Raw genomic sequence first — 9,228 nt, 5'->3', positions numbered from 1 at the left:
TGGTAGGGAGTAGTTCCTATAGGGGTTTTGAAAGCGGTTCTATAGGCCCATAATGCTTCTTGAAGCTTCTGAGACCAGTCTCTTCTAGATATTGAAACAATTTTTTCTCCCTATTGGCCACTAGTCTGTGGGTGGTATAGTGTTGCTACTCTATGCCTAACTCCATATTTTCTTAAAAGTTTATCAAATATTCTCGATATGAAGTGCGATCCTCCATCGCTTATGACTAAACGAGGTGTTCCAAATCGGGGGAATATATAGTTCTTAAATAACTTGATCACCACCCTAGTATCGTTTGTGGGTGCAACTATGGCTTCAATCCACTTAGACACGTAGTCCACAACTACTAAGATATACTTGTTTCCTAAGGATGGTGGGAAAGGTCCCATGAAATCTATACCCCATACGTCGAAGAGTTCTACTTCTTGAATATTTCTTAGAGGCATTTCGTCACGCCTTGAAATATTTCTCGTGCGTTGGCATCTATCACATTTGACAATCCAAGCATGGACATCACACCACATGGTAGGCCAGAATAGGCCAGCTTGAAGAATCTTGGCGTATGTCTTAGAGGTGCTCGCATGTCCACCATAGGGTGCAGAGTGACAATGCTCAATTATACTTTTTACCTCCTCTTTTGGAACGCAACGGCGAAAAATTCCATCTTTACCCCTTTTGAAAAGGAGCGGTTCGTCCCAATAAAAGTTTCTTACATCGTTGAAGAACTTCTTCTTGCGGTGGTAGTCAAGATCAGGGGGTACGATATCAACAACTAGGTAATTAACAAAGTCTGCATACCATGGTACGTTACTACTGCTAGGGATTTTTGGAAGTGCTCATGAGGGCCTAGGCTATCATCTTCAATGGTTTCTAGTCTATCATAGGCAAAATCATCATTTATGGGTACTAAGTCAGGTTTTAGATGTTCTAGCCTAGAAAGGTGATCAACTACTACATTTTCAGTGCCTTTTTTTATCTCTTATATCTAAATCAAACTCTTGTAGTAACAGAAACCATCGGAGTAACCTGGGCTTGGCATCTTTTTTACTTAATAGGTAACGAATGGCAGCATGATCGGTGTAAACTATAATCTTGGCTCCTACTAGATAAGATCTAAATTTGTCTATAGCAAAAACTACAGCGAGTAATTCCTTTTCAGTTGTTGCGTAGTTGAGTTGGGCAGCGTCTAGGGTTCTACTGGCATAATAAATCACATGTAATTTTTTATCTTTCCTTTGTCCTAGAACGGCTCCAACGGCATAATCACTAGCGTCGCACATTATCTCAAAAGGTTCTGACCAATCAGGGGGTTTCATAATAGGTGCTGATATTAACGCTTGCTTTAAAAGATTAAATGCTTCATTACATTTTCTATCGAAAATGAATTCAGCATCTTTCATTAAAAGGCCAGTTAAAGGTTTAGTTATTTTGGAGAAGTCCTTGATAAAACGCCGGTAGAATCCAGCATGTCCAAGGAAACTTCAGACTTATCTGATAGTTTTGGGTGGTTTTAGGTTCTCTATAACTTCTATCTTAGCTCTATCTACCTCTATACCTTTTTCGGAAACTATATGTCCTAAAACAATCCCTTCGGTCACCATGAAATGACACTTTTCCCAATTTAGTACAAGGTTCACCTCCACGCATCTCTCCAGGATTTTCTCAAGGTTAGCAAGACAATTTTGGAAATCAAATCCACAAACCGAGAAATCATCCATAAATACTTCCATGATACCATCTAGGTAATCTGCAAAGATTGACATCATGCAGCGTTGGAAAGTAGCTGGGGCGTTACACAGGCCGAATGGCATTCGTCTGTAGGCAAAAGTTCCATAAGGACATGTAAAGGTAGTTTTTTCTTGATCTTCGGGGTGGATAGGTATTTGGAAGAATCCAGAGTATCCATCTAGATAGCAGAAGTAAGAGTGTCTGGCTAGACACTCCAACATCTGGTCTATAAATGGTAAAGGGAAATTATCCTTCTTGGTTGCTTTATTTAATTTTCTATAGTCTATGCACATCCGCCATCCTCCTTCTATCCATTTTGCTACACGTTCACCTTTATCGTTTTGTACGACTGTGATGCCTCCCTTTTTAGGTACTACATGCACAGGGCTCACCCACTTACTATCCGAGATCTGGTAGATTATACCTGCCTCAAGTAACTTAAGAACTTCTTTTTTAACAACATCACTCATTATAGGGTTTATTCTTCTCTGATGTTCTCTGGAGGGCTTTGAATCTTCTTTGAGCGAAATCCGATGCATGCATACGGATGGGATTATACCTTTCAGGTCAGATATATTATATCCTAAGGCTGAGGGATATCTTCGTAAAACATTTAAAAGTTGGTCTGTTTCCTCTTGGCTCAAGGTAGCACTGACTATAACCGGACGGTTCATCTCTTCATCGAGGAACTCATATCTCAGATTCTTAGGCAGTTCCTTAAGTTCTAAGGTTGGTTTCTTAGGGCATGGCATAGGATCTGGGGTAAGGGATAAACATTCGTAAAGGTTATCATCGATGTAGGGTTTCCTAAAGTCATCATCTTCCAATATGAGAGTTGATGGCAACTTAAATGTTTTTATGATTTCTTCTTGTTCTAATTCCCTAACACACTCATCAATGATATCTAAGGCATAACATGCGTCTCCCACCACAGGTGCCATAAGAAACTTCGAAAGTATAAATTCTATTTTCTCGTCACCTACCTCAAAGGTCAACTTTCCTCTCTTGACATCTATTATGGCTCCTGCAGTTGATAAGAATGGTCTACCTAGAAGGATTGATATATCATTATCCTCTTTGATGTCCATGACAACAAAATCAGTAGGGATAAATAACTGACCTATCCTAACAGGGACATCTTCTAAAATGCCTATCGGATACTTAACAGATCTATCGGCTAACTGAAGCGACATCTTAGTAGGTTATAATTCTCCTAAGTTTAACCTCTCACAAACCGCTAAAGGCATTAAGCTCACAGTAGCTCCTAAGTCTAGAAAAGCTTTTTCGATGACATGACTACCCAAAAGACAAGGAATGGAGAAATTTCCAGGATCTTTATCTTTTTTGGCTAACTTATTCTCGGAAATAGAATTGCATTCCAAGGGTTTCAGATCGTCGAGTCTACGTTTGTTGGTAAGGATGTCTTTGAGAAATTTTGCATAAGAAGGTATTTGAGTGATGGCTTATGTGAAAGGGATTTCTACGTGAAGTTTTTCTATGACCTTAATAAATTTTTGATACTGGTTATTGATTAGGGTTTGCTTAAGTCTTTGCGGATATGGTATCGGTGGTTTATATGGCGGGGGTGGTATATAAGTTTTATCTTTAGGTTCTTCTCCTTTTTCTTGACTTTCCTGGTTTTCAGATTCCTCTAGTTCCTTTACTTCATAAGTGGGTGTTGTATATTCCTTAGAAGTTTCGGGTTCACTCATTCTTGGGTTTGGTGGCTCATCATAAGCGTTCCCACTTCATAGGGTAATGGCATTGGCTTGCCCTCTCGGATTCTGTTGAGGTTGTCCAGGGAACTGTCCTCCAGGTGTAGTCTGGGGGGCTTGGTTTAAAGCTACCTGAGAGATTTGGGTTTCAAGCATCTTGGTATGAGTAACTATTTGGTCAACCTTGGTTCCTAACTGGGTAATCAGTTCATTAACGTGAATGTTTTGGTTCATGAACTCTTTGTTTTGTTGGGTTTGAGCAATGATAAAATTTTCCATAATTTTCTCAAGACTCGGCTTTGGTGGTACAGGTTACATAGGTTGATTTGATCTTGGGGCTCGGTAACCTGATTGTCTCGGAGGTACATTATTTTGGGTAGGGTTATTGTTCTTATAGGAGAAGTTCGGCTGATTCCTCTATCTAGGGTTATAGGTATTCGAATATGGGTTCCCTTGGGTGTAGTTCACTTGCTCAGAGTTGGTTTTGTTTAATAGACTGCATTCTACAGATTGGTGTCCTTTGGTTCCACATATCTCACAATCCGACAAAACCGTGGCTGCAGTATTCGGGTTTATGCACATATGCTCGACCTTAAGGGCTAATGCGTCCATTTTAGCTTGCATCATGTCTATAGAGCTTAATTCATGTACTCCTCCTTGGGCTTCTTTCTTCTCAACTGTTTCTCGTTCAACTCCCCATGATTGATGGTTTTGAGCCATATCTTCGATGAGGGCACTAGCTTCAGGATAAGGTTTGTTCATCAGTGCACCGCCTGCGGCAGCGTCGATGGTCATCTTAGTCTTAAAGTGAAGTCCATTATAGAAGGTATGAATGATTAACCATTTTTTAAACCATGATGTGGGCATGCTCTTAACAGCTCCTTATATCTCTCCCAGGCTTCGAACAGAGATTCTCCTTGGTTTTGGGTAAATCTAGTTATATGGTTTCGAAGAACGACAGTCTTACTTGGGGGAAAGTATCTAGCAAGGAATACTTTTCTAAGGTTATCCCAAGTCGTAATGGAATTGGGTGGAAGGGAATCTAACCAAGATAGGGCTTTATCTCTGAGGGAAAAAGGGAATAATCTTAAACGGATTGCCTCAGGAGAAGCTCCATTGGTTTTAAAAGTATCTGCTAATTGGAGAAAGATTTTTAAATGTTGGTTTGGGTTCTCAGTAGCGAGACCTGCGAATTGTCTTTGTTGCACTAGTTGCAATAGGGAGGGTTTAAGTTTGAAATTATTAGCTGGGATGGTTGGGTTTACTATACTAGAACTAGTTTCTTCGTTGGATGGTTGGGAGAAGTCCTTAAGAGGTCTTTGGTTTTGATCTTCGGCCATAGCTCTTCTAATTCTATGGAAGAACAAACATGCGCGAGCGTAACGTTCAGGTTCCGCCAGGGGGTATACTAAGATTCCGGTGCTGCGAGTTCTTCGCATTGACCGGCGGGTAATAACCTAAGTCTAAACGATATAACAACAGGGTACGAAATTTGACGAAATTGATCCCCGGCAACGGCGCCAAAAACTTGATGCGTGCTTTTGCAAGTATACGAACGCGTCAGAGTAATATAAAAGATTGTCGAATCTACAAAGACCAAGTGTCAATCTATCGTTATCTATTGTTATGGTGCTTATCTAAGGTAATCGAAATAGGGGTTTTTAGAGTGTACAATGAAAAATAAAGTGTTAAATAAAATTCAATTAATAAAGACAGGTTCAAATGTAATTCACATAATCAATTAATAATCCAAGTACTTGCTAACAGAATTACTTATGGGCAGTGTTTTCTACTTTGAAAAGAACGAATTTAACGGGAACTGTCGCTTTCGCGTATTCAGAACCGAGTTGTACTCCCTAATCAAACCCTCTTATTGTCACTTATAAAAAGGCGCGCATTACGTTAGAGTAGTAAACCTATTTTTAAGAAATATAGTATCTTGACTAAGTTGAAAAGTATTTTAACCTGGATTTCTTAACCAAAAGAGGTTCTCACGAACCAGACTCTAAACTTATAAACGCGTCCGAAAATAGTTTTAAAATCACTTTTCTTCTTAAGTTAAAAACTCCTAATGAACTAAACAAAGCGCTTTCGTTGTTTTTGAAATAGTTAAAAAACAACTAAGTTTAAAAAGACGTTGGACGGCTTTCGATCTTACCCAACGGAAATTAAGTGCGGGAAAACTTAAGTTGAAAGTCAAAATAGCCCTTAAGTGTTTCTACGAATAATTGTACGGATTATCAGTTTAATTACGGTCCTTACATTCTAACCTTTATAGGTTTAGCTAGACATGGTAAAGTAAAGGTGCATTTTAACTTAAATAAAAGTAGTGCGAGTGCGAGAAATAAATAAAAGTAGTGCGAGTGCGGGAAATAAATAAAGTAAAGACAGTGTGGGAAATAAATGAAAGTAGTGCGAGTGCGGGAATAAATAAAGTAAAGACAGTGCGGGAAAGTAAAGTAGATAAAGGCAAAGTAATAAAAACCTGCTCCAATCGGAGGGTTGAATAAAATGCGAAACGGAAATGAAAATGGCGGCAGGATTAACTTCCTTCCAAAGTACTCCAAACTCGATTACAAACTCAATTACAGACTCGACCACAGACTCGATTACGCAATTGTGGCAACACCCCAATGTGAAGCGATTACCACTTTTAAAATACTGAATATATGCCTAATTGAAACTAAGTTTTCTCTAAGTTTGGATGATGAAACAAATGAAAACGAGTCTCTATTTATAGGCAAGGAAAATAATGGAAATGACAAGGATGCCCTTCAGTTTGAAATTGGGAGGGAAAAACTTTCTTCTTGTGGCGCCCGCCACACCACCATGGCGCCCGCCACAAGGGTAAATTGTGGCGCCCAAGTGGAGATAGTGGGAGATGTGGCAGTTGAGGGAAGTTGAGCTAGGACACGTTATGGCTGGACCCATGGCGCCAGCCACAGTGGGAGCCACAAGTGCAAAATGCTGATTTTTAGGGTTTTTAGCTCGTTTTCACTCCTTTTCTCGATCGGGGCTCCGATTAGACTGAAAACCTGAAAACAAAGAAAAACATAGTAATAACATAACAAAATAATAATAAAACAACTAAAATGCATGCGAAATCGGAGTCAAAAATACGGTGAATTTCAATGTCATAGTGGTGAAGAATATGTATCGAAAGACTTCAACGCATTATGTTTGAAAGAGGGGATTGTGCATGAGGTGGTGCCACCCTACACTCCATAACAGAATGGAGTCGTAGAAAGGAAGAATAGAACCATCATGAATATGGTGAGAAGTATGTTGAAAGGCAAGCATCTACCTAAAGAATTATGGGGAAATGTTGTGTCGACTGCAACATATATCCTGAATAGATGTCTGACGAAGAAGCTAGAAGGAATCACGCCAGAAGAATGTTGGTCTAGTGTCAAGCCTAGCTTGAGTCATTTGAAGGTATTTGGATCTATAACACATAGACATGTGCCAAATTAGTTGAGAAGAAAACTTGATGACAAGTCGAGTCAGATGATCCTGATAGGATACCATTCGACTAGAGGATACAAGTTGTTCGACCCAATGAACAAGCAAGTGGTGATCAGCAGGGACGTGATCATAGATGAGCTTAAGAAATGGGATTGAACTGAGAATGTTAAGAAGGATTCAGTGAGAATCGTATGTGATGAACCAACTAGTGAAGTCGAAAGAGAAGTTCGACAAGAAGTCACAGGTGAAGCAGGCCCAAGCAGATCTCAAAGAACAAGACACGTGCCTGCAAGGTTGCAAGAACGTGTGATTACATCAGATGATATGGTCAATAAATAATGTGATCTGGTACACTATGCTTTCTACGCAGATGTCGAACCAGTTAATGCAACCGAGGCATTGAAAGATTTGAAGTGGGTGAAAGCAATGAACGAAGAACTGAAGTCAATGAAGTCAACACCACTTGGTCACTTGTCGAATTTCCCCAAGACAAGAAGGCAATCGATGCGAACTGGGTATATAAGATGAACTTGAATCCAAAAGGATAAGTGACTCGACACAAGATGAGACTTGTGGCGAAAGGATTTCTTCAGAAAGAAGGAATCGACTTTGACAAAGTTTTTACACCTGTTGCTAGGATCGAAACAATCAAGTTGGCTGTTGGTCTAGTAAATATGAACATCTGGCTTATATTTCAGATGGATGTGAAATGTGCATTCCTGAATGACCCCTTAGAAGGAGAAGTTTATGTTGCACAACCAGCTGAGTTTGTGAAACAAGGCGAAGAAAGAAAGGTGTACATGCTGGCATAAAGGCCTGTACATACTTAAATAAGCTCCAAGAGCTTGGAACATGAAGATATATGGCTTTTTAAGGGAGAAGGAATTTGTAAAGTGCAAAAATTAACATGGAGTATATGTAGGAAGAAGCAAGAGTGAATTGCTTATATATGTCTTTATGTCGATGACTTGTTGATAACAGGTAGTTGCAAGAAGGAGATCGAAGACTTCAAAGGTGATCTCAATAAGGAATTCGAAATGTTAGATCCGGGTGACATTTTATATTTCCTTGGCATCGAATTCTACAAGAGTGGTAGATATTTAATGATGTATCAAAGAATGTATGCATGCGAAATACTCAAGAGATTTGAGATGCAAGATTGCAACCTAACTTCGACTCCAGTTGAGCCCAGATTATAACTGTCAAAAGATTTAGATGAAGATGACGTCGACCCAACCCAATATAGAAGACTTTATTGGGTCACTTCGATACCTTTGTCACATAAGGCCTAGCTTATCATACAATGTAGGTATGGTGAGTAGATTCATGCAAAAGCCAAAGGTATCACATCTAGCAGCGGCGAAGAGGATACTAAGTATCTGAAAGGAACTTTCGACTATGGCATTTTGTTTTCTGCATCCGATGAAGGAAAATAGTGCAAATTAGTGGGATACACCGACTCAAGTTGGTGTAGTGATGCTAAGGATCGAAAATCCACAACTGGTTATATGTTTATGCTAGGTGATGCACTAGTTGCTTGGAGTTCGAGAAAGGAGCCAGTAGTGGCATTATCGTCGTGCGAAGCAGAATACATAGTTGTTTCCCTTTGTGCATGTCAAGTAACATGGATGATGAATCTGGTCGAAGAGATAACAGCGAAGAGTCATGGAGCAATTATCATGAAGATTGACAACATGTCATCTATCAATCTGACGAAGAGTCTGATAGCACACGGTCAAAGCAAGCACATCGAAATGAGGTTCCATTATCTTCGAGAGCAAGTAACAGATGGGAAGATGAATTTGGAACACTGCAGAACTGAAAATTAGATTGTAGACATCATGACGATGGGAGTGCATGTCGAAGTGCTCAAAAGACTAAGAGCTATGATGAATGTAAATAACTTAGACACAATGAATTATATGGTGTGTTGAATTATAATTCCTTGTGCCAAAACAGGTTGCTCGACAGAAGCAAGGAAGTGTCGAATCACCTAGTGTGTCGAGTTGTATTAGTGTGTCGAAGTGTCGAAGCATGTTGCTTCACACAGGATTTCGACTTAGGCCTAATTTTAGTAGTGTTAACTATTTTGGTCTTTTATAGTTTTGCGCTTTTCCTTAGGGAGTAAGTTAACCTAGATCTATAAATAGAGGGAGTAACCCCTATTCTAAAAAGTGAAAAGTCATAACATTGTATTCACAAAATTTTGTAGTTGCAAAGTGAATAAATTTTTTTTCCACAAGTTGTGAGTAGAGAGAAAACTCTGCATAAAGTATTCTTCTTCTTCTCCAATCTTTTTCTCTTTCTTTCTCAATCATTC

At 39.4% G+C, this 9,228-nt stretch overlaps 1 non-coding gene across 1 annotated transcript; it reads left to right on the top strand.

Annotated features, from left to right (window-relative positions):
- Positions 1 to 4,292: 4,292 nt before the first annotated feature.
- Positions 4,293 to 4,399, top strand: LOC127099152 (small nucleolar RNA R71). Its single transcript, XR_007793695.1, has one exon. It is a non-coding gene; the product is annotated as a small nucleolar RNA R71 (small nucleolar RNA).
- The last annotated feature ends 4,829 nt before the right edge of the window (positions 4,400 to 9,228 follow it).

The sequence above is a fragment of the Lathyrus oleraceus genome, chromosome 6 (genome assembly GCF_024323335.1).
Source record: "Lathyrus oleraceus cultivar Zhongwan6 chromosome 6, CAAS_Psat_ZW6_1.0, whole genome shotgun sequence".
NCBI lineage: Eukaryota > Viridiplantae > Streptophyta > Magnoliopsida > Fabales > Fabaceae > Lathyrus > Lathyrus oleraceus.
Note: the sequence above shows the minus strand (reverse complement) of the source record. Positions and strands in the feature narration are given on the sequence as shown.